This window comes from Mustela nivalis (assembly GCF_964662115.1).
Source record: "Mustela nivalis genome assembly, chromosome: 10".
NCBI classification, from domain to species: domain Eukaryota; kingdom Metazoa; phylum Chordata; class Mammalia; order Carnivora; family Mustelidae; genus Mustela; species Mustela nivalis.
The window spans coordinates 89,595,441-89,621,702 of record NC_139029.1 but is presented as its reverse complement, the minus strand read 5'-3'; the positions used below and the strand labels follow the sequence as shown (position 1 = coordinate 89,621,702).

Genomic DNA, 26,262 nt, shown 5'->3' with positions numbered 1-26,262 from the left:
GCTCTATAAGGCTCATTGAACTATTTGATATCAATAATTCTCTCTTTTCTCAGTAGAAAGTGGAAGCCTTTTATTTAAAGCTTGCTTTCTATATCCGTCAGAGACCACCTGCAATATTAAACCTCTTCTTTTTGTGTGCGTCTTATCCAGTGTCGGTTCTCTCATTCTTCAAACAGCTGCACATTCAGACTTCGCCCCACACAGACCCTGATTCTTGCCCTTACAGGAAATAGTATATTAGGAGCCACTATAGCCCAGATGCCCTTTGCTCTGGCGTCAGGCAGTTCTTAAGCAGTGTGGTCCCATATCTATCTTTACTATTTCCCTTCCTGGATTCAAACTCCTCACCTGTTCCTACCACAGATAACTGGGTTCCCTTTTTCTTGGCTACTCGGAATCCCAAGCTGTTTGGATTGCTGTGATCTGTGAGTAGCTAGAGACTGAATTTGATTACCCTCTTCCTGTGCATTCATTTGTATACATTTTATACTCCATTTAAAAGACCTATATATTATGAGTCCTTTTTCATTTTATGAAAAATTATTTATAAAATTTAAATTGATTTCCTTGATTTTTATCCTATGAGCATTCAGATGATTTCTTTCTAGTTTTTTTCCAGTATATTTATAGAATGAACATTACAATGTGAACATGAACTTAATGATGTGAAGATTTTTGGTATTAGTAAATATTTCCTGGAATATAATTTTTAGTAGCGACATCATATGGATATATATCATAAATAATACTGTGTATTATTCTTATACATGAAGTTCTGCCTGCACTTCAAGTTATTTGTTTATGATAAACTCAGGTTTGGAATTATTGGGTTAAAATCTACAAACATTTTTAAGACACTTCATACTATATTGCCAAATGGCTTTTTAATAAAAGTTATACAGATTTCCATTCCCAGTGTATGAAGCTTCTCTTTCATCATAGTTTTATGGGATTAGTATTATTTTGATAGTTTGACAAATTAAAACAATATCTAATGTTTTAGTATTTTACTTCTTTGATTACATTATGAGATTGCTTTTTAAATTTATTTAATACAATTTAAAATTTCTTTTCTGTAAGTTGTCTATTTATACTTTTTGTCCATCTTCTATAATGGTTTTGTGTTTTGATTTTTAATTTGGATGAAGTATGTAATATACAAATATTTTTCAAGATATTTATTTATTTATTTGACAGACAGAGATCACAAGTAGGCAGAGAGGCAGGCAGAGAGAGAGGAAGAAGTAGGTTCCCCACTGAGCAAAGAGCCCCATGTGGGGCTTTATCCCAGGACCCTGAGATCATGACCTGAGACAAAGGCAGAGGCCCTAACCCACTGAGCCACCCAGGCGCCTCTGAAGTATGTGTTATACTAAGAATACTTCCCCTTACGCTCTTTCAGTGCTGGTGGGAATGTGGCCTGGTGCATCAACCCTGGAAAATGGTATGGGTGTTTCTCAAAAAGTTAAAAATAGAGCTACCCTATGATCCAGCAGTTGCACAACTAGGTATTTACCCAGAGAATACAAAAATACTAATTCAAAGGGATACATGTACCCGATATGTATAGCAGTATTATTTACAATAGCCAAATTATGAAAACAGCCCAAGTGTCCATTAATAGATGAGTGGATAAAGAAGATGTGGTATATATACACAATGGAATATTACTCAGCCATGTCATTACTCAACAAATGAAATCTTGCCATTTGCAATCACCTGGATGGAGCTAGAGAGAATTATGCTAAGCAAAGTCAGTCAGTCAGTCAGAGAAAGACAAATACCATATGATTTCACTTATATGTGGAATTTAAGTAACAAAGCAAATGAGCAAAGGGAAAAAGGAAAGAAAGAGGTAAACCACGGAACAGACCCTTAACCATAGAGAACACTCTAGTGGTTACTAGAAGGAAGGTGGGTGGGTGGATGGGTGAAATATGTGTTGGGGGTTAAAGAGTATACTTTTGTGATGAGCACCCAGGGACGTATGGAATTTTGGAATCAATATATTCTACCCCTGAAACCAATATTACATTGTATGTTAATGAACTGGAATTTAAATTTCTAAAAAAAACACTTAATATTAATTAATTAATTAATTAATTTTTAAAAAGGATTTTCCCTTTAGCTGCCAATTTGTCTTATATTTTTTTTTCAGTTTATTGGGTGAATCATGACATTTTGCAATAATCTTTGATATGCTGACATTTTAAATTTTTGCATGTTCAAATCATTCACCGTCTTTTATGATTTCTTTTATTGCTTTTTTACATGGATAGTCATTCCTTGTCAGATATTAGACAAACTGCCTTTTGGATTTCCTAATTGTTTAATCCATTTGTACCTAATTGTTATTTTATGTTATTTTATGTTATACATATGTATGTTATGTAATGTTATGTATCATATGTATCATATATTATATGTATCATATATGTATGATATCACATATGTATCCGATGTGTATGTTGTTATACATATGTATATATGTATTTATTTAAATTCAATTTGCCAACATATAGTACATCATTGGTTTCAGAAGTACTGTTTAATAATTTATCAGTCATGTATAACATTCAGTGCTCATCACATCACGTGCCCTCCTTAATACTAACCCAGTGACCCCATTTCCCCACCCACCTCCCCTCCAGCATCCCTCAGTTTGTTTCCCAGAGTTAAGCCTCTCTCAGGGTTTGTCTCCCTCTCTGATTTCTTCCCATAGTTTCCCCACCCTTCCCTTATGATCCTCTGCACTGTTTCATATATTCCACATATGAGTGAAACCACATGATAATTGTCTTTCTCTGATTGACTTATTTCACTTAACATAATACCCTCCAATTCCAACCACATCAGTGTAAATGGTGGGTATTCATCCTTTCTGATGGCTGAGTTATATTCCATTGTATATATGGATCACATCTTTACCCATTCATCTGTTGAAGGACATCTCAACTTCTTCCACAGTTTGGCTATTGTGGAGAGTGGTGCTATGAACATTGGGGTACATGTGCCCCTTCTTTTCACTACATCTGTGTTTTGGGGGTAAATATCTAGTAGTGCAATTGCTGGGTCATATTTTTCAACATCTTGAGGAACCTCCATACTGTCTTCCAGAGTAACTGTACCAGCTTGCATTCCCACCAACAGTGTAAGAAGGTTCCCCTTTCTCTACATCCTTGCCAACATTTGTTGTTTCTTGTCTCGTTAATTTTAGTCATTCTGACTGGTGTGAGGTGGTATCTCATTGTGGTTTTGATTTATATTTCCCTGATGCCCAGTGATGTTGAGCATTTTTTCATGTGTCTGTTGGCCATTTGTATGTCTTCTTTGAAGAAATGTCTGCTCATGTCTTCTGCCCATTTCTTGACTGGATTATTCTTTGGGTGTTGAGTTTGTTAAGTTCTTTATATATCTTGGGGACTAGCCCTTTATCTGTTATGTCATTTGCACATATCTCCTCCCATTCCATAGATTGCCTTTGGTTTTCTTGATTGTTTCCTTTGCTGTGTGGAAGCTTTTTATCTTGACGAAGTCCCAATAGTTCACTTTTGCTTTTGTTTCCCTTGCCTTTAAAGATGTGTCTAGCAAGAAGTTGCTGTGGCTGAGATCGAAGAGGTTGCTTCCTGTGTTCTCTTCTAGGGTTTTAATGGATTCCTGTCTCACATTGAAGTCCTTCACCCATTTTGAGTCTATTCCATTTTTGTGTATGGTGCAAGAAAGTATCTACTGCTAGCACCTGCCTAGTTCACATGGACACAGGCTCTGGGACAGTCTCTATAGACCCAATCTCCTGGCCTGCCCTAGCACCAGGCTGACCCTATGGCCCAAAGCCCCAGACACACCACAGTGTCAGTGTCTGGACTCTCCATAGTCCAGAGCTCCAGGCCCAGTACAGGTAAGCCCCAACAGACCAAGGCTACATGCCCAGCTCCTTAGACCAGATCCTAGGCCCCAAACTGTGATCCCTGGCACCGGACCTGATTCAATGAACCCAGGCATCAAGGCATCCCCAGTGAATCTCTGATGCCAGGCTGACCCCTGTGGACTCAGGGCCAGGCCCATTCCTGTGGACCCAGGCACCAGGCTGGCCCTTGTAAATTCAGACTCAAGGCCTACTTCAGTGTGAGGTTGGCCCCCATGGACCCAGGCATCAGGATGGTCCCTGATGTCCCAGGCTCTGGGATCACCTCAGGCACCGGACTGGCCTATGTGAACCCAGACAACAAGCCTGAGCACACATTGACTCAGGCTCCAGGCCAGCCTGCCTGAGGACTCCAGGAGCAAGCCGTTCTTTTCAGGCATTTGTATGTGATCCAGTGAGTTGGGTAGATTTCCATAGGCTTCCATGTTGTAGAATAATTTATCTATTATAGAATTCTTTATACATTAGGTATGAATCCAGCATGAGACATATACTAGCTCTCTCTAGGCCTCAAGGTCTTCTGTAGAACTTGGAAAATAATTCCTATTATGAGGTTGTTCGAAGATTAAAGAGATAAGGCATGTGAATCGCTTAATGCAATCTCAAGCAGATAGAAAGTGCCTAATAAATAGAGCCAATAATGTAATTATTATTCATTGATATGCTCCTTGAGCCTGTTAAAAGATAAACGCTTTTTTTTTTAAAGATTATTTATTTATTTATTTATTTGACAGACAGAGATCACAAGTTGGCAGAGAGGCAGACAGAGAGAGAGAGAGAAGGAAGCAGGCTCCCCACTGAGCAGAGAGCACAATGTGAGGCTCAATCCCAGGACTCTGGGATCATGACCTGAGCAGAAGGCAGAGGCTTTAACCCACTGAGTCACCCAGGTGCCCCGAAAGATAAATCTTTAATACTTTCTCTTTATTTCTTATTGACTAAGGATCAAGAATTTTTTGTGGGTGATCTCTTCTTTGGATTCATAAATTGGGGTCTGTTTTATTTAAATTTTTCTAGGAAATCATCAGTTTTATTAAGGTTTTTAAAAGTTTTGGGGCACCTGGGTGACTGTCAGAAGAGCATGCAACTCTTGATCTCAGAGTTGTAAGTTTGAGCCCCATGTTGGGTGTAGAGATTACTTAAAAATAAAATCTTGAAAAAATAGTTTTAGAATAGTGTTTTTCATAGTATTTGCTCATGATTTCTTTAAAATGTCTTTTAAATCTGTCATTAAATCCATGTGTTTTATTTCTTTATTCTAAATGAAATTATCTAGAGGTATTTTATTCACTTTTTCCCCCCAAAGTTACCTTTTTTTTATTTTACCTATCAACTCTGCCATGAGTTGCATGTAAGTCTTGAGGCTGGCAGCATAGGCTGTTGATCAAAGTAAACAGAAGAGACTGGTGCACCATTAGAGGTCATGGATGTGGCTGTTAGGTTCCCTTTACTTCCTCCATTTGTCTTTTATCCAGTCTCTGCTTACACTCTTTAAAGAAGTTTTTTTTTTCTTTTTTTTTTAAATTCATTTGACAAAGACAGAGAGATTGAGCATAAGCAGGGGGAGCCAGCAGGCAGAGGGAGAGGGAGGAGCAGACTCCCCGCTGAGCAGGGAACTCAGATGCAGTTCTCCATCCCAGGATCCTGGGACCATGACCTCAGCTAAAAGCAGATGCTTAACTGACTGAACCAACCAGGCGCCCCTCTGCTTACACTCTTTAAATGGAGTATCCAAGGAGTAACCAAATAGACCAGTGTTCAGAAGGTACTTGGACTTTTCCATTTTTGAAAAGAATCTGAAGCAAACTTTGACTTTTATTATTTTGGACTGCTGGACCTTTCGGGCCACAGGAGCATATTAAGAACAAGGTGGCATTATGAGCAATATAGAGAATAACGCAATATAAATAAAGGTGGCTACTAGATTTCCTTTGTAAAATGTGTGAGAAAGTCCTTTGTTAAATGAGTGTGCACGCGTTTATGTGTTGTTTTTCTCCGCACATCAGGCTTCAAAACCTGTGACGTTTTCTACCAGGTGAGTCGTTTTAATCCACCTCCTGCCTGAATGATTTTGATGGAGACTCGATGAAGGGCATGTTATGAAAATTGGGAATGACACAACGAATGATGTCTTGAGCAAGTGAGGTTGGGTGAGCTGCAGCTGCCCGCAATGGAGAATACAAGCAATTCGCAGATAGATGGAGCGTGGGTTTGGGTTGCTTAAGACAATGAAAATTCCCCATCTTTGCTAAGATTCCTGATACATTTCTTTCTAGGACGTGCTGATGATCCTATTGGAAAGTAAGTATATATTTTTTTCTTTTATCTCTAACCGATCAGACCTTCCTGGTGATCCCCATTTACTGTGCTGGGCCAAGTTCTCCAGATGGTAAGAAATGGATTTCAGATGCTCTTTTTTTTTTTTTTTTCCCCTTGACTATTATTTAGAATAATTTCTCCACCTACACTTAAAGAAATTTTCCAGAAACCTGACAGATGGAGTAAACATCAAATGTCACATTACAGTGTTTCTTTCTAATTGAAGCCATCACCCAGTTGGGCTACAAATTCATGGACAGAGTCCTTATTGTGTAATATGTATGTTTTATATGTTTCCCCAATTCCTCTTGCTGATCAATAAAATTCTTTTGACTATTTTAATTGTAAGGTCAATATTACATGTAGGGTACTACCTGCACCATTGTTTCTAAAATACACTTCTAAAAATACACTTCTTCTTATTTTTCCTTTTTTTACTTCAATTTTTGATTCTCAATTTAAATTCATAGGGAATAAATATGGCAGTTTTCTTGTTGAAGAGTTCCCTCTTCACATCCTAGCCTCTCAAGCATGATGCTAACATGCTCATACTGCCTATATTACTTACCAAATCCAAACCTGAACTGCAAAGCTGCAGAGTCTACAAGACTGCAAAATATAGTTTCTAGAATACGGGAGCATTGTGGCTAAGAAGGTGATATTCAAAATGCCTCCTCATCTTTTGATCAACATGAAGCTATACGACAAACCTTTTATGCTTAGCTTTTCTTATTTTATTTATAATGAATTTCTGAAAAATAAAGGTAAAGGAATAAGAAAAAATAAACTCATAGGAGTGAGGAAGTAGGATGGTGTAAGAGAAGGGAGAAACTATTTGCAATTCAGAATCAAAAACCTCTCTTTGCTGCTTGTGGTATTTCATTGCCCCAAGCATTTTCGAGCAATTTCAGGAGCAGAACTTTTGCTCATTTGTGTTCATAACCAGAATTCAGTGATACCTATAATGTGATATATATAATTGCCATAAATATTTGCTTCTCAAACCAAGGGTGTTGGTACTTTAGGGCAGAGCCTGCTTTATGTAAATTGGGAAGTGGGCACTATTTCTGATTTAATCTTAGTTTATGCTTTATTTTTCAAATCCCAGAGATTGTTGTCAATATATTCCTTTGCCCCAAATATCCTTAAGGCGTTAGAGTCTCAAATACCTTAACATTTATATAGACCTTCATTGTCCAGTACAATAGCATTAACAACTAGCTACATGTGGCTATTTAAATTTATTATAATTAAAAATGTATTTCCTCAATTATGCTAGCCACATTTCAAGTACTACAAAGCCACATGTGGCTGTGACTCACATAGTGGCCAGTGTGGATATAGAGCATTCCTATGTCCCAGAAAGTTCTAATGGATGGTGTTTGGTATATAGGAAGTGCTCAACGATTCATTGTTCTTATATCTTGTTCCTCTAGGGCAAGGCTCACAGAGACTAGCTGGGTAACAATTTTCTTGAGTTAATTTCAGATGAACTGACTGGGCTTATTTCCCACCCTCCAGGGTTCATTTTCAACAGTTACCTGGGTTTAAGGCATCTACCTTTGTTACTTACTGAGAAGTTTGTGGGATTATTCTTTGAGGTCAGGATAAGTAGCAAATTAGTAAAGAGGTTACAGAGGAAGGTGAGGCTTCATGGCTGCCCCTCAGATCAGAGCTGTCATTGCATCTCTAATTTCATAAATAATGTAGTAAAGTTGCAAATTCACTCACTTGATAACTGCAAAGTAAGTATATATTTTTTTCTTTTATCTCTAACCGATCAGACCTTCCTGGTGATCTCATTTACTATGCAGCAGGGAAAAAAAAAACTGAATTAACTTTTAGTCCTCAATCATTTTAAATTTAGCCTGAAAAAAAAAAATAGCCTGATTTAATCATTTAAGCAGCCCTTTGGGTAATTTTTAGTCTTTCTGTTTGGAATAAGCGCTTACTCAGTCATATTCTCACTTCAACATCCTCTTTGAAGGTGCCTAGTGCAAGAATACGTGGCTCCTGGTAGATTTGCAAGAAGGGGTGGTTGTGTAAACTGAAGATGGCAGAGAGGGGAGCTCGGGTACACTGGAGTTTGACTCAATTGGTCTCCACTTGGCATCTGATGTTGATGTTTGATGTCTATGAACTCATGGGTATTTCTGCTCGCCTCTCTCAGGGCCCTCTGTGCCATTCCAGCTACTTGGGCTCACCCCAGCTCTTGAGGTTGTTATGTCCAGAGTCGACCACCCCTCAAATGGACAGAGGACACTCTCGATAATGCAAGTCACACAGCGAGGTTTATTTCCAGCTAGCTGGGGTCCAAGTATCTGCCTGGCGCAGCGGGTTTCAACAAGGACCCTGAGCACTCAAAGCCAAGGGTTTATATAGCATTTTCAAAGCGCTTAACACACAATAATTTTCCATAGCTACATTCATATCTGGCCCCCACTCTGACAGTTTACTTTTGCATCAGTCCCTGGTGGTGTAGTGAGATAAGCTCTTTACCAATGCATCTGGTCTGTGACGCAGCCGCCTGCATTCTGGTGCTTCTGATTGACTTGTTGCTCAAAACTTGTTGTTCAAAACTTGTTTTTCAAGCTTCCCCTAGTCCCTCTTCCCTCAACTCAGTAAAATGGCTTCCAGGCCTTTGAGATGGCCGTTCTCATGCTAACCCATTCTTACAAGGTACACCTTCCGAGTTTATTCCATATCGTCCATCTGGTCTCCTGGCCTAGAGTGGTTCATTCCACATGTGGACCATTGAAGCTTCCCAATGTATTAAGGTTGGAAATGTCTAGGAGGAACATTTGTTTCCTTCAATCTGCAGGAGGGGAATGCTCTCTCATTTACAAACGAATCTACACAATTTACATAGTGGTGTGTCACTTGACATAAGCTGGTGGTTACATTTACAACTTTAAATTTACACTTTAAATGAATAAAGTTTCCTGTAATGGGGATCTATACCCAATATATTTTATAAACTTTGTGGTTATCAAGGGCTTTGCAATGGCAGGCTCATCCCTGGAGGATTAAACAAATTTTTCTGCTTCAAAGTTGATTATCTCCAGAGGTTTCTTGCTTCTCCACAAACCTAATAGGTTATGGTTTGTTCAGATTCACACTGTTTCCCCATCAGCCTCATCTCGGAACAGGGCTCTTTGTTTGCTCCCATAGGCATGGGGCATTAAATGTTGCAAAGCAACCTACTTGTTGGCTTCTGAGAATACAGCTAGCCATTGCCTTGAGAATTTAAAGTGTGTGTGACAAAAGGATTCTTCCCTCCTATGTTTTCTTATCATGTCTCTCTCTTACCTGCCCTGCAGTCTTGTCATTTTAAAACAGAATGAATCCAAGACTGTATGTTTGATTATCTTTTCTATACTGTCCAAATCTCTCTCCAACTGCCTTCCTGCATCCAACCACAATCCTCCGGTCTCCAAAGGGGAAGGATTTCTCTTTTTTTCCCTCTACTCCATGGCCACCTTTGATCCAACTGCAGCTCTTTAGCTAAGCTTTGGGGGAGAAGAATCCTATCCAGGCTTGGAGAAATTGTATCTAAAATCTTCCAGGTTTGTATCTTGATACCTTGAAGAAATTTAAAACATCTGACAAGGACTCTGGCCTTGTGTGTGTAAGGTTTTTCCGGCGAGATAAACACAACACCAGGCAAAGTGGGTGTAAGGCAAGGTTTATTAAAGGTTCTCTCCGGTGAAGTTTCAGGGCCCAGGTGAAGGGGAGCCGAGAAAGTTGCACCGGGAGGAGGTGGGCACCCTCGGGCGAGGTTCCGCAACTCTGGAAAGCAGAGTGGGGGAAGTCGCGCCCAAGGCAGGGAGGAGGGGGCTTTTAAGGGGTCTTGGGGAAAGCTCAGGGGTCTTTTGGCAAGTTTCCCTTATTTGGATATCCCGCCGCTCATCGGGATCCCATTGGTCCACAGGAGCCCGGGGCAGGGGTCTCAGATTCCTGCTTGGGCCTTTGTTCTCCTGTCCCAGGTCAGGTCTTGTGGCGGGAACTTTCGCCATCTTTGGTAGCCCTTCCTGCCAGCCCAACATTCCGACCTTTTGCTTAATATAATGGTGTCAGGGGCGTCGACTGGGTTCTGGCTACTTCCTGCTGACAGGGGGTGTCGTCATAGGGGTAGTCAGAAGTGGGCAGGCGAGAGTAGGGCTGGAGGAGGAGTTGATTGACGGATACTCGGGCAAGTTCTTGTAGGCGACCCTGCAAGTACCGGAAAAGACAGGGAGCAACTGAGATTAGAAGGAGGATTGTGCATACAGGTTCCGCCAGAGGGATCAGCCAGGTTACCCAGTTGTAGTGAAAGACCCCTGCCCTGGAAAGTCCCCTCCCCTGGAAGATAGATAGGATAACTAACCGCTTGTTTGCTTTTCTGTGAACCGCTGGCTTTTAGGCGTAGATTAGGTTATTAATTGCGTGATTAATTGCTCTTTTGCCCTTCTGTAACTGTTTGGCTTATAGAAATAATAGAAGACGCCATGATGGCATTCCTACCTTCCCCCTTCTTGTTCCCCCTCCCTGCCTCTCTCCTCCCGCGCACGGGCCCTCAGAACCAATCAGCTTGTTCCCCCTTCCCGCCTCTCTCTTCCGCGCGAGCGGGTCCCCAAAGCCAATCAGCAAACTCCACGAATGCCTTTTTCAAAAGTTCAAACTGTCCACCAACCAGTTGCGCCCCACCCAAAACTTGTTTGTACCTGTCTATAAAAACCCGGCACCACCCCAGCCCAGTGTGCTCAGCTAGCAGGAGCTGCTGACCACCGCAGGCGCGCGCTGACCACCCGCAGGCGCCTGCGTAACAATAAAGAACCTCTTGCTGATTGCATCCAGTGGCAGTGTTGGATTCTTGGGTAAGGGGATCCCCGGGTCTTTCAGTAGGGGTCCAGGCCCCAAGAGGACGTGTCTCGCCGCCGTGCTTGGATCCGATCCCTGAGTTCTTTGATCTTGGAAGTAACTATACCTGATTGGTTAACAAAGTAACAACATTCTTCATTTAAGAATAGGCAGGCCCCCCCTTTTTCGGCGGTCAGAAGGTCTAAGGCCCGTCGGTTCTGTAGAGCTAAGGCTGCCAGGCTGGTGACTTGGGTCTGTAGGGCTGTGAGGGAGTCAGCAACCCGTTCCATATCATCATTCAGAGCTTGGGAGAGTTTGTAATAAAAGTCTATGGAGGTTCCTATCCCTGCTGTCCCAGTTGCCACCCCTATGGCTACCCCTGCCCCTATTATGAATGGGAGGAAGACGGCCCTTTCTTCACGGTGTTGGGGGAATAGGATGGATAGCAGCTGGGATTCAGAGTAAATGGTGGTAGAAGGAGATAATAGGATGAATATACAGCCCAGGGAGTCGTTAGTGGTCAGGCAGCGATAGATTCCCTGAGGGCATGAGAGAAATATTCCCGAGGGAGTACAATACGGGAGGGAGGAGTTAGTGATGTTGGCAGCTGCAGTGGTGAGGGGGGAGGACACATTAATAATAGGTATGTTTTCCCCAATGGGGCCAATATGAACCGTGCTATTTGTGGTCGTGGAGTTGGGGAGTGGCCCATCCATAGGGAGGGGTATCCCTACAATGTTAGAACGTGTTGAAAAAGGGAAACATCCAGCAGTCACTGTCACCGTTTTTCGACACATTTTGCCATAGGCTGTAACTAGAGTTCAGGAGGGCCACTGTCAGTTGTTCAGTGGTAGGGGATTTTTGGATGCTACCGAGATTAATGCCCTTATAGACCAGGTCGTTGGGGGGTTGGAGACGTTTCGTCAGGTCCCTGACTGCTGTTTTAATGTGCTCACAGCTAGCCTGGTCCTGGACCCCGCCCCCATCAGAGAGGCCGACCTGACCCAGATAGGTCCAGCAAACTTTTCCAGACCTGGGGTAGATGTTGCAGGGGGCAATACCTCGTTTGGCTGTCTCAAGGTCAGAGACGCAATAGGTTTTCTGGTCATACGTACAGGTTGTCGGTTCCTTTCCCCGGTAGCAGGTTGCAGGCATATAAGTAAAGGCTGAAAAATGGCGAGAAGTACCTGAACCCCTCATGCAGCTAGACTCACATGATTCCGCCTGGCTTGTCTGGATTAGAAGGAATATGAGAAGGGGCCCTAACCAAGCGGAGTTTGGTGGGGCCTGCCATCTGGGAAGTCCAATTAGTCTCTGTGGGTGCCCGTTTGAGATTGTTGATATGTACCCATGCAGAGTGCCCCAACAGTTTCGCAGCAGTTGGGGTGTTAAGGACAACTGTATAAGGCCCAGTCCACCGAGTTTGTAAGGAGTCTGGCCGCAAGCTTTTGAGGAGGACCTGGTCCCCAGGGGATAGATCTCGTATACCCCCTTCGGAAGCATGGTCGCTAGGGGCTGGAATGACAGTGTCGGCCCCTTAAGAGAGCTCAGAGGAGAGTAAGATAAGGTAGATAGGATAAAAGAGGTGGGGAGATGGCCGGAAGGCTATGATTTATAAGAAAGGGCCGGCCGTACAGTAATTCGAATGGGCTTAAGCCCGAAGGCCCGCGGGACATAGCCCGGAGTCTGGTGAGAGCCAGGGGCAGAAGTGTGGGCCAGAAAAGACGGGTCTCTAGGGTAAGTTTGGTGAGTTGGGCTTTCAGCAGCCCATTGGCCTTTTCTACCTTACCCGATGACTGTGGGTGGTATGGGATGTGAAGTTTCCAGGTTATGTTGAGGCTCTCCGCTACCTGTTGGGTTACACTGGAGATGATGGCAGGTCCGTTGTCTGACTGGAGGGTCCAGGGCAATCCAAACCTCAGGATGATGTGCTCGATGAGTATTGTAGCCACTACGTCTGCTGTTTCTCGAGCCATAGGGTATGCCTCGATCCAACCTGTGAATGTATCAACCAAGGTTAATAGGTAGCGAAAGGTTTTATGGTGAGGCATATGAGTGAAGTCCAATTGCCAGTCTTCCCCTGGCTGATGCCCTCGGAGCTGATGGTTAGGCCCCGGTCTGCGGATTCCTCCTTGTGAATTCACAGCGGAACAGGTTTTGCAAGCCCTGTGGACAACTTCAATTACTTTAGATAAGGAAGGATGATAGAACAATGGCTGAAGAAATTGGTGGAGAGCCTTTGGGCCAATATGGAGGGATCGGTGGATGTCAGTAATCAGGGTGTGTGCCAGATTGCCTGGCAGGGCAATCCTGTCCTGAATGTAGATGCACCCTTTATCTCCAATTTTTCCTCCCCGTGCCTGGAGGGCTTGTGTTTCCTCTGTAGAGTAGGAAGGCTGGTGAGGGGTGTTAAGAAAGAGGATAGGAGACGCAGGGGTACTTAGGGCCATTTGTCTGGCCACTGAGTCTGCCCTGTTGTTGCCTAGGGAGACCAGATCCCTGGTTGTTTGGTGGCCTTGACAGTGGACAATTGCTACCTCAGTGGGCAGACTAAGGGCCTCAAGCAACTTGGCAATGAGGGGTCCATTAGCTATAGGGGTGCCCTTGGTAGTTAGGAACCCCCGTTCTTGCCAAAGAGCAGAGTGTGTGTGAGTTATGAGGTAGGCATATTTAGAGTCAGTGTAAATGGTGACTCGTTGTCCCTTCGACAGGTGTAATGCCCTGGTGAGAGCTACGAGTTCAGCCTTCTGGGAAGTGGTTCCGATTGAGAGGGGAGCTGTCTCTAATACCGCATCCATAGTGACCACAGCATAAGCAACGTGCCTCTGGCCAAGTGAGGCCAGGAGGGAGCTGCCATCTACAAAGAGCACGCGGTCAGGGTTGGATAGTGGTTGATCAGAGAGACCGGGATGGGGAGGAGTGAGGTCTTCTATAAATTGTAGGCAGGAGTGAACAGGTTCCGGGGTAGGTGAGGGTATAGGTAGTAAAGTCGCGGGGTTTAAGCGGGGGGAGGTAGAGAGAGAGATATAAGAGTTTTCTAGAAATAGCAGATGGAATAGTTGAAGACGGGAAGGAGTCAGATGGGCCAGAGATCGGTGGCTAAGGAGGTCTGTGAGTCGGTGGGGAGAGTAGACCGTGATAGGCTGCCCTAAGGTAAGTTTAAGGGCCTCCTTTGTAAGAGAAGCGGCTGCCACTAGGGCTCTGAGGCAAGGTTGCCATCCCCGGGCGGTGGCATCCAGTTGCTTGGACAGGTAGGCTATAGCCCTATGCGTAAGCCCCACCTGTTGTGTTAGGAGGCCGGTGGCAGAGCCGGAGCGCTCATCGGTGTAGAGATGGAACGGTTTAGAGATATCAGGTAGGGCTAAAACTGGCCTGGTGGTAAGGCGGTCTCTCAGCTTAAGGAATGACTGGCGGATTGAAGTGGGATCAGTCAGGGGACCCTGGGGGGTCTCTTTAGCTGCCTGGTACAGAGGACGGGCCAGGATAGAGAAATTTGGAATCCAATGTCTAAAGAACCCGACCAACCCAAGAAAAGATAGTATCTCATCCGCCGTTTGGGGAGGTTGGAGTTCTTGGAGGAGTCTTATGCGGTCCCCAGTAAGGGACTTAGAAGTGGGAGTCAGGAGTATGCCCAGATAGGTAACCGAAGGGGCACACAATTGGGCTTTAGAGGGGGTGACTCGATATCCCTTGGCCCCCAGGAAATTAAGTAGGGTGGAAGTGTCGTCTTGGGAGACTGAGAGGGAGGGGCTACAGAGGAGGAGGTCATCCACATACTGTAGTAGAGTGCTGGCCTTAAGGGCGCACTGCTGTAAATCTGTAGTCAAGGCCTGGCCGAAAATGTGGGGGCTATCCCTGAACCCCTGGGGTAGGACAGTCCACGTTAGTTGTCCAGAAACGTGTGTGTCGGGATCCTCCCAGGTGAAGGCAAAGAGAAAGTAAGAATCAGGGTGCAGGGGGATAGTGAAAAAGGCATCTTTTAGGTCCAGTACAGTAAAGTGAAGTGAGAGGTGTTTGGAGGAACACGAGACAATAGGGTGTAGGGGTTAGGAACAACTGGGTGGAGGGGGACCACGGCCTCATTAATAAGCCTAAGGTCTTGCACCAGTCGATAAGCCCCTGAGGGCTTGCGTACTGGGAGGATAGGGGTGTTACAGGGAGAACTGATGAGGATCAGGAGTCCCTGACGTTTAAGCCGTTCTATGATAGGTTTCAGGCCCCGGCAGTGGGCTAAGGAAATAGGAAACTGAGCTCGGGAAGGAAACTTAGAGTTATCCTTAAGCTGTACTTTAACCGGGGTGAGGTGGGAAGCAATGATAGGCTCTGAGATGTCTCACACCTGAGGGTCTACAGTAGGTAGGTCATCTGGAGCGGGGGTCGAGGGAGTGGAGAGGTGTAAGATGAGACGGGTTGAGGTGGAGGGAGGAGAAGAAGGTGAGAGACAGATAGTTGCCCTCAGTTTCTGGAGAATGTCCCTACCCAGTAGAGGGACCGGGCAGGAAGGAATGACTAGGAACGAGTGGGAGAAGGGGAACCCATCCAGGCTACAGGTAAAGGGAAGGGTCACCCTAGGGTTGGAGGAGGTCCCATCGATCCCCATAACAGTAATTGGTGAGGTTCGAGTAAGTCCTGAGTAAGAAGGCCGAACAGAGTAGGTAGCCCCTGTGTCCAGCAAAAAAGAGATGGACTTACCTGCTACCTGGAGCGTAACCCTGGGCTCGGCCTGGGTGAGAGGGGTGGCTGAGTCTGGGCTTCGTCAGTCGTCCTCCAATCCAAGCCGTTGAAAGGCCGGACTTACTGTCTCGGGGGGTCCCCCACGTTGAGGCGCCGAAGATACCCCGAGGTTAGGGCAGTCGGATTTCCAGTGGCCCATCAAATGGCATTGAGGGCAAGGCCGAATTGGCAGCTTTGGATTGGGGCACTGGCGAGCCCAGTGTCCCTCGGCCCCGCATTTGAAACAGGCCCCCGGGGGGTGGGGTTGGTTGCCCCTCTCTGCTGGCTCCCGGAGCCGGCCGGCCGCAGGGCTGCTACCAAGGCTTGGGTCCGCAACTGAACCTTTTGCTGGAGTCTGGCTTGTCGTTTAAGCTCAGCAGCCTCCTCACGGGAATTAAAGACCTTAAATGCCATTTTCACCAAGTCAGAAATGGGGGTCTGAGGGCCCTCCTCAGCCTTCTTTAACTTTTTCCGTATATCCGGCGCCGATTGAGAAATAAAATGAGTAGCCAGTACTGTGGCCCCCGCAGGGGAGGCAGGATCCAAGCGAGTGTACTGGGTTAAGGCCTCGGTCAATCGGTTAAGAAACATAGCGGGGTTTTCGTCAGGGGCCTGGACAATCTCCCTGATCTTGTCATAATTAACGGCCTTAGAAGCTGCCCACATGCCAGCTATGAGACATTGGACCATGCGGTCGCGGCGCCGGCGGCCATCTTGGCCATCCTGATAATCCCAACCTGGTTCTACAGCTGGGACTGCCTGGGCTCCAACTGGCATGGCAGCATCAGTGAGATGGACCTGGTCTGCGTGCTCCCGGGCAGCAGCCTGGATGCGTTCCCTCTCCTCTGTGGTGAGGGTGGTGGTCTGGACCACATGTAAATCATGCCAGGTGAGGTCATAGGCTTGGGCTAGGTATTGGAATTCTTTAATATAGTTATCAGGACTGGCCGAAAAGGAGCCCAAACGCTTCTCAATTTGGGAAAGGTCCTGTAGAGAGAAGGGCGCATGGACTCGAACAACTCCCTCAGCTCCAGCAACCTCCCTTAGGGAGCAGACTAACTCAGGGGAGGGTTTTCGAGCCCTAGTGTGGGTGGAGGTGTGAGGAGAGGTTGGAGGGGATGTAGGGGAAGGTTCCGGAGGGGCCGCATCAGGAGCAGACTCAGGTTTTGGGGGTTGAGGGAATGAGACGGGAGTCAAGGTGGAAGGGGTGGAAAGGGTGGAGGGGGTGGAAGGGACCGAAAGGGGGGTGGTTGGAGCGGCGGGAGGATTGGGGGGCGTAGGGAGAGAGGGGCTTTGGGGTGGGGGATCGCGATAAGGAGGAGGAGGAAGAGGAGCCGGGGCCCCTCTCATCGGCGGGTGGGTGAAGCTCTCTGGAGGTTCAGAGAGGGGAGAATCAGAGAGGAGAGACGGGGAGGAGAGGTCCGGGTCTTTGGGAGCAGTGGGTGGCAGGGTAGGGGGAGGGGAGCGGGCCAAGAGGACCTGAGAGGTGGAGCAGTGAGAGCAGAGAGAGGGGCGAGAGCGCAGGGTCCAGAAAGCTGGACATAAGGGACCTCGACCCATTTGCCCTGGCGTTTACAGAAATTGCCTAGGTCCGTGAGAATCTGATAGTCAAATGTGCCTTCCGGAGGCCACTGGGACCCATTGTCTAATTGGTATTGCGGCCAAGCGACGGTACAATAATGTATGAGACGTCGCCTACGCAAGTCCTGGTCCAGTTCCAGGGTCTTAAGATTGGCCAGCAGGCACCCTAGGGGTGTTTTAGAATTGAATTTGGATTGGGAGGTCCCCACGATTCGTTGCCGGGCAACCCGAGGGCTGGAGGAAGGCGTCCCCTCGTCCACCACTGGGTTGAGGAAAAACTGTGTCGACTGCTGTAGAGGTAGGGACATCTCCCAGCCTCTCGGAGTCACGGAGGTCACCTGGTGACCGGCGGGGTCCGCCCTGATGCAGCCGCGAATAAGGTAGGGCTTTCCGGAAGGAGGCGCCGAATCGGGGAAACTCACCACGGCTTCAGAAGAGGCGTTCGGAAAGGCAGGTCCAGTCCGGCTAGGGAAAGGAGAGAGTCTCCCCACTGGGGTGGGGGCTCAATCTCCTCCCGGGTTTCGGCACCAAATGTAAGGTTTTTCTGGCGAGATAAACACAACACCAGGCAAAGTGGGTGTAAGGCAAGGTTTATTAAAGGTTCTCTCCGGTGAAGTTTCAGGGCCCAGGTGAAGGGGAGCCGAGAAAGTTGCACCGGGAGGAGGTGGGCACCCTCGGGCGAGGTTCCGCAACTCTGGAAAGCAGAGTGGGGGAAGTCACGCCCAAGGCAGGGAGGAGGGGGCTTTTAAGGGGTCTTGGGGAAAGCTCAGGGGTCTTTTGGCAAGTTTCCCTTATTTGGATATCCCTCCTGCTCATCGGGATCCCATTGGTCCACAGGAGCCCGGGGCGGGGGTCTCAGATTCCTGCTTGGGCCTTTGTTCTCCTGTCCCAGCTCAGGTCTTGTGGCGGGAACTTTCGCCATCATTGGTAGCCCTTCCTGCCAGCCCAACAGTGTGGACATAAGAAGATATCTAAATTCCTTCAGCATGCCTGCTTTATTCTGCTTCAGAACTTTTATGACTTAATGTCAAAAGTGGAAGAATGTGGGGTGCCTAGGTGGCTCACTGGGTTAAAGCCTCTGCCTTCAGGGTCCTGGGATCGAGCCCGCATCGGGCTCTCTGCTCAGCAGGGAGCCTACTTCCTCCTCTCTGTGACTGCCTGCCTGTCTGCCTACTTGTGATCTGTCTGTCAAATAAATAAATAAAATCTTTAAAAAGAAAAAAGTGGAAGAATTAAGTGAAATATTTCAGGGAAGGTAAAATTTATCAATCGATAATTTGCTAAAATATTCTTATTATAATAATAAGTGTGATCCTGAAGACATGATAAATTCCATTCCTTAACCCTCCAAATAATTGCTTGGATTTCTGTTGGAACTCAATGTGCCAAGAAAGGTTGTACATTTGAGGCAGGTGGCCCTTTTACCCTCATTGTTTAATTATATGTAGGACAACTTGTCAGAAGGAAATATCAGTTGGGAGATGTGAGAGAGGCTGAGGTCCATTTTACAGATGGGTGATCTTTTGGGTACCCTGAAGATGATTTTATTTTCAACTTCTTTGAAATGTCAACTCCTAGAGTGTTTTATATTAATAGAGCATGAGGATAGAGGAAAAAGGATAGTCAGAAGTCGTGACATTTCTATAATAGCAAAAGAAAGACCACAATCTAGGTAACTGTAAACATTCATGCTAACTGGCATACTAACACTTTATGAATGACTCCCTAAATTGTTTCTTAACTGGAAGACCTTTAGTGTGACTCAAACTCATTGTCTCTTCCAGTATTAGAAGTCTTCAAATAAGTGCCAGTTTTGAAAAGTTCATCTGTGTCCATCTTGGGGCAGTATCCTGCGGTAAGTAGTATACATTTTTGCTATTTTCTAGATCCTTTAGTTTAGGGATAAATATATCTGGAATATTTACAGGTGGTGATATATATCACAGAGATTGAGTTGCTTGACCCTGTGAGCATCAGAATTCAAATTCACAATTTGTTAATCACGTGGTATAATTCAATTTGGGGATGCTTTTGGATTCTGGCTTATTTGGAGGTTGTTTGAATGTTACTAATGGCTCTCAATTACAAACTGGTTTAATTCCTGTCTATTGACCTGTGTGCATGCACAAATGAAATAATAAACCATTATTTAGTAATCATTTTCCCAAACCTCTTATTTTCTAGATGGGGCTGCTGTTAAATGAGAGACCAGGAAGGGACAGAGCCAGGACTAAAATTTAGATATCTGCACATTCATTCATTTTCCATTCATTTATTCTAGTCCCTTATTTGGTATTCCAACTTCATCTGTTCATCTATCCATCTGTTCACTCCCGTGCTCTTTGTGTTGAATCCTAACCACATGTGAGTACATGTCCTGTAATTAATTACTGGTAAACTGAGTGTGAGTTCACAAAACATTTCTAAACCTTTGCACTGGGACACTCCCCAAACTTCATACATACAAGCAAAAGGACTAACACTCTTATCTTAAAGTGTGAGTGTAAAATGTTGCTCTTTAGCCTAGAGACACAGCAGAGGGGCTCTTGCAGGATGTCTGACCCATTTTTGAAGCACAAGGAATAGGCCGAGTCATTCTGCTCAGTCATGAGGCCAATAGGCCAGGCCCTTCCTGAATGTCGCCTGACCTGAAGGGCAGTGTGACTCAGTGTTGGCTGATCTCTGCTCCTCCGAGGGTGATTCCCCAGCTTGGGGCAAAACGGAGGGGAGGCCAGCTTCAAAGCCTCTCTCGGCCTGTGGAAAAGCACAGTTTGGAGCGGGGCGGCTGCCAAGTCCACCACATGAATGTTCATTTTGCTTGGCTTGTGGTCAAGCAACAGCAAAAAAACAGGTTAAGAGTGAGTAATGGGTTACCCTGGCTCTTGGACTTTGTCAGCAGACACAGAGAGAGATCTGGTGTGCAGTGAGGGCCAGGATTCTAAGTTGTGGGTCTGTTTTCCAGGCCAGTTTGTGATATGAAGCAAGAATGCTTTATTGGTTTCTATCTGAAATAGGTCTAAGGGAATGGTTTTAAACAGCCTCTTGATTCTTTCCTTTGTGCCACTGAAAGATCACTTAATTACTATTCAACTGCCATGTCACAGGCTGGCTGTCTCTCCTGAGGGCCAAAAGGGACAGAAATTTGAGATGGCTGAAGAGTCCAAGATGGTGTTATTAATTTCCTTAATGGCAGCAGCAGCAATCATGGTAATAAAGAAGTGCAAGGTGGCACAAACAAAAGATGCCTGGGAAGAGGCTCCATCTAGAAGTGTCCAAACCCACCAAGGCCATGTATCATCAGTGACGCAGCCCAGGTGAGCTCTCAGCCAGCTTGCTTTTGCTGCCCTTTTAAGGAAACCTGGTCTGGCGTCAACTCTAAGCTGCCCATTTTCTCCTATATTCCTTCGCTATGCAAATATAAACTTAGCCAGGGTGATAAAAACTGTCCTCCTAAAATATATGTACTTTAAGAGGTACCTCTGCATGCCTAAAGCAAGGAAGTGAAAATATAGAATTGGTCCTTTTTTCTTTTTCCTTTTCTTAAAAAAAATTTTTAATGTATTTATTTGACACAGAGAGAGAGAGGACAAGTAGGGGGAATGACAGGTGGATGGAGAGGGAGAAGCAGGCTCCCGCTGAGCAGAAACCCTGATGTGGGTTCGATCCCAGGATCTGACATCATAACCTGAGCTAAAGGCAGATGCTTAACCGACTGAGTCACCCAGGCGCCCCTAGAACTGGTTCTTAAGCATGCTAAAATTCTGTACTAACCCTTGTGCTAAGCCAGTGAGTGTGGAGAGGTCTATTACCAGGAGGGAAGGAATTAGAAGCTCCCAAAAGATGACTCTGGAGAAAGAGAATTGCTTAGAAAACAAACTTCATGTGCTTGGAGGGAACAATGAAGTTCTAGGAGAATGGGGTGAATCCGTGTCAAGGAGGAGCTGGAGTGGAATGAGGGAGAGAAGAGTGGCTTCTTAGACATTCCTGAAGGCCCAGGAAAGAGAAGCTCTTTCAGAGATTTTTTTTTTGGACTAGGGTGAAATATAGGAAAACCAAAACTTGGGATAGACTTGGGGCCCAGATAAGGGAGAGTTGGCTTCCACTGTGAGTAGGTGGTTAAATGAAACAGCTCTGGCATCAGCATGGAAATAACAGTGAGGGTGCATTAGCAAGGCAAGCCTTCCCTGCTGCTTCCTTTCACCCCCATCCTCCTTTAGATTCCGAAATCATCTTTTGTGTACCTCATTCATTAGAGGGCACTATTCTTCTTTTCTTTTTAAAAAGATTTTATTTATTTATTTATTTATTTATTTATTTATTTATTTATTTATTTAAGAGATTGAGAGAAAGAGAGAGCACACAGGCAGGGGAAGCAGTGGGCATAGGGAGAGGGAGCTGGGCAGGCTCCCTGCTGAGCAAAGAGCCCAATGAGACGCTTGATCCCAGGATTCCGGGATTACAACCTTAGCCAAAGGCAGCCACTTAACTGACTGAGCCATCCAGGTGCCCAGAGGGCACCATTCTTAACTATAGTCATAGAGTATTTGGAGCCCAGGCTTCAAGATTCCATGTTCTAGGTTTAAATTCTAGCTATGACTCCCAGAAGTTTAGAAGATTTCTAAAGACCCTTGCTTACCAAAGGGATCCAGAATTTCTTGGAGAAATGGTTAATTCCAGGTGTGGGGCATGGAAAGATGCTCCTGGAATAAGTTATTGTGCCAGAAAACAGGGAAGGGCTCAAAGAATCATGACGACATGACCAAAAGATAAAGAACTTCCTTGGATTCCCTCTGGGAAACCCAGTCTGGGAAACATTTGAGCACCAAAAAACTGATGGCGCTGGGTTATAATATATTGATTAAAAGGGCCACCTGGGCGGCTCAGTGGGCTAAGCCGCTGCCTTCGGCTCAGGTCATGATCTCAGGGTCCTGGGATCGAGTCCCATATCGGGCTCTCTGCTCAGCAGGGAGCCTCCTTCCCTCTCTCTCTCTCTCTCTGTCTGCCTCTCTACCTACTTGTGATCTCTCTCTGTCAAATAAATAAATAAATAAATCTTAAAAAAAAAAAAAAAAAGAATCAACAAACCCATGTAATACTCCAAAGAGGAAATGAGAGGTGGAAAGAGAAAGCTGTGTCTTCATAAAGATTGACAGTGGATAAATTTAGAAGGAATGATAGAACTAGAAAAATCTCTATTTGGCAGTCAACAATATAATAAATTATTCACATAAGGATCTTCAATGTGTACTGAATCTCATTGGATAAAAGATTTCTGAAGAACAGAATAAAGTATTTGAAACATCATCTTGCAGATTATTTTTTGCAATGGAGATATCTACTGGATAACACTTGAACCACAGGATCAAAATTAGTATGACTAGTATTGGGCCAAACTGATACTAGGTTCCTGATTTGATATAAAATAAAATACACATTATCTACATAAAATTCTTGCCAAAATAAGGAAATAATCAGCCAGATCCAAAATGCAGTGATTCTCCCAACCAACTGATCTAAACTCTTCAAACGTGTCAATGTCATCACTTCCAAAGAAGTTCTGCAGATGGCCAATGGGCACATGAAAAGATGCTCAACATCATTTATCATCAGGGAAACGCAAATCAAAACCACCATGAAATATCACCTCACACCAGAATGGCTGGTATCAAAAATATAAGAAACAACATGGTGAGGATGTGGAGAAAAAGGAACCCTTGTGCATTGTTGGTGGGGATGTAAATTGTGAAAAACAGTATGGCGGTCCCTCAACATATTAAAAATAGAAATACCATATGATCCAGTAATTCCACTACTGGATATTTACTCAAAGAAAAGGAAAATGCTGATTCAAAAAGATACATTGACCCTTATGTTTACTGCAGCATTATTTATAATAGCCAAGATATGGAAGCAACCCAAATGTCCATCATAGATAAATGGATAAAGAAGATGTGGCACAGAATCAGACACACACACACACACACACACACACGAATATTACTCTGCCATAAAAAGGATGGTATTTTGCCATTTGCAACAACATGGACGGACTTAGAGGGTATTATGTTAAGTGAAGTAAGTCGGACACAGAGAGACAAATACCATAGGATTTCACTTATATGTGAAATCTAAAAAACAAAGCAAATGAATAAACAAACAAAAAGCAAAAACAGACTCATAAATACAAAGAACAAACTGATGGTTGCCAGAGGTGGGTGGAGTGGGCAAAATGGGTGAAGGGGACTGGGAAGTCAAAGCTTCCAGTCATGAAATGAATAAGTCATGGGGATAAAAGTTACAGCATAGGGAATGTAGTCAATGGTATTATAAAGGTAGTATGGTGATAGACAGTAGCTACAGTTGTGGTGAGCACAGCATAATGCATGGAGATGTTCAATCACTGTGTATGTCATACACCTGAAACTACCATTGTGTGTCAACTCCACTTCAATTAAAAAAAAAAAGTCAACATCATGAAAAATTAAGAAAAAGAAAGCAAGGAGACTATTCTAGATTAAAGAAAACTGAAACAAAAGGAACATGATAACCGAAAACAATGCATAATCCTTAATGGGAACATAATTGGGGGAAAACCCAACTATCTAGGATATTTTTGAGCCAGTTGTAGATTATGAGACATATATTACTGTACCAATAATATATTTCTTGGATGTGATAACGATGGTGTGGTAATGTAAGAGGATGTCTAAGAAGGTACATGATGGTATATTTAGAGGTGAAATGTTAACAATTAACAAATCTAGATGAAGTCTCTAATTGTAGTTTTTTTTTCAACTTTTCTGTAGGTTTGAATTTTGTTAGAAGAAAAAAAAATGTTCTAACCTTGGGCAAGTTTTTGAAACCTCACCAAGATTGTCTCCTTTCCTGCAATGATAGAAGACAGAATTGCCTTATTAAGCAATGTCATACTTGCAAAGAACAAATAGTAAGGCTTTAATACATATTGGTTACATTCTCCTCCCCACCTCTTCTGGATTACTAGAGGAGAATGTAAATTGCTAAGGACAGGGACTAGGTCTTTTTCATCTCTACACCCCCAATACTTTGTACATGGTGGGGCTCAATAAATGTTTCTTGATTTAAGACATGAAATAAAACTATGTATAAAATAATATTAAAATTTTGGTTTTCAATGGAGGACACCACAATAACATTTGAAGAGGATGCACTGTAATAATCTACTTTGTGTATGATTTCTACCACCAGATTCTAATACCCTGTATTAGTTTCTTATGTTCCCCAAATGGCTTGTTATACATTTTGATACTATGGCTAGAGGTTCTCCACTTTGGTATCCACAAGAATCAGCTGAAGACCTTGTATATAATTTGAAGAGCTTGTGAAAATACAGGTTTCTGGGCCTCACCCCTGGAGTTTCTGCCTCAGTGGATCTGGAATGAGGCATGAGAATTTATATTTCTGACAACTTCTCAGGTCATGCTGATTATAATGCCGTTGGTCCAGAGGCTGCTCTTTGAGAACCACTGCTGATGGAGCTCAAGGAGCAGGGGGAGCCCAGGAAACAAGGGAAATGCTATAGCTCCCTATGCAGACTTTGGCAGGAATAAAAGGAGACTTCCTTCATCTGCATTAATGGAGTTTTTTGGAAAGTAAACCAAGAGACAAAAGGAGCTGGATCCTGTCATCCCATTAATATCCCCCTAGTTTAAAGTGATCTTCTCTCAACATTTAGATGATAACATTACATAGAGGAAGCATGGTTCCTAAATATCTACAAAATTATTATATATGATACGGTAATGATTAATATGATCATTGTATAGGGTACACTTTCACTGTAAATGTATACCCACATATTTGTAAGTGCATACGTGAAATCTAACATCTGCCTAGTCAAAGCAAAATGGGAACGAGAGAGAGAGAAAGAGAATCAACCTGACTACTTTAATTGGGATTTCCAAAACAACAAGAGTATAACCACAATAGTAAATCCCCTGCATTAATATATATTTCAACAGAGAGAGAAAACCAGGGCCAGGGAAGTTAGTAAATGATGTGGCCCAAATGAGAGCAAGACTGGAATAGAATGCCAGGTGTCTGGGCCTACAACTAGGTCATACTGCCTTGCTGCAGTTCCCGGAGTGCAATGGCTTTTTTGCTTCCTTTTCCAGGCCTCCTCCAGCACATGGAATAGAAATTCTGCCCTACTTCTTTCTTTCCAACCTGCAGAACTTTGAGCAGAATTTATAGTTTAAAAACTTACATAATCCAGAAAGTCAATTCTTGCTGAAAATGGGATAATGAGAATAATGGGATTTTGACTCAGAATTTTCTAAAGGAATAACACTTAACAAATTATAATATGTATATTTACTATCCCTCAAAGGAAAAAAAAAAATTACATTTTTAGAGCCTTCCAAAAAAATTTTAACTTCTCTTTTCTTGCTATTTGTGACAATGTTCTTTTTTTGTTTTTAAGATTTTTTAGTTATTTATTTGACAGAGAGAGATCACAAGTAGGCAGAGAGGCAGGCAGAGAGAGAGGAAGGGAAGCAGGCCCCCTGCTGAGCAGAGAGCCCGATGTGGGACTCGATCCCAGGACCCCGAGATCATGACCTGAGCCGAAGGCAGTGGCTTAACCCACTGAGCCACCCAGGTGCCCTGACAATGTTCTTTTCCCTTAAGTTTGGTCACCTGTGAGTAATAGAATAGCAGGAGGAAGGGTGTCTTTATAATACATACATGATCTCTAGAACATCCTTAAGGCTATTGTTCCTGCTTCTCCTAAGATGAGAATGCCCTTGCCATTTTTTAAAAGAATCATGTGTGCCAATCTGCCTAGACATCTTCTGTTCCTTTCCATGAGCCACAATCTTCATTTTCCAATACACTAATATTTTCTA

At 44.2% G+C, this 26,262-nt stretch overlaps 1 long non-coding RNA gene across 2 annotated transcripts in view; it reads left to right on the top strand.

Annotated features, from left to right (window-relative positions):
• The window catches only part of LOC309843083, a 46,252-nt gene extending 21,784 nt beyond the window's left edge, over positions 1–24,468 (top strand). For both annotated transcript variants that reach the window (XR_014299934.1, XR_014299935.1), the window contains 2 exons: positions 6,266–6,314; positions 24,184–24,468. This is a non-coding gene — a long non-coding RNA (uncharacterized lncRNA). The remainder of the gene's footprint in view (positions 1–6,265; positions 6,315–24,183) is intronic.
• Positions 24,469–26,262: the final 1,794 nt, after the last annotated feature.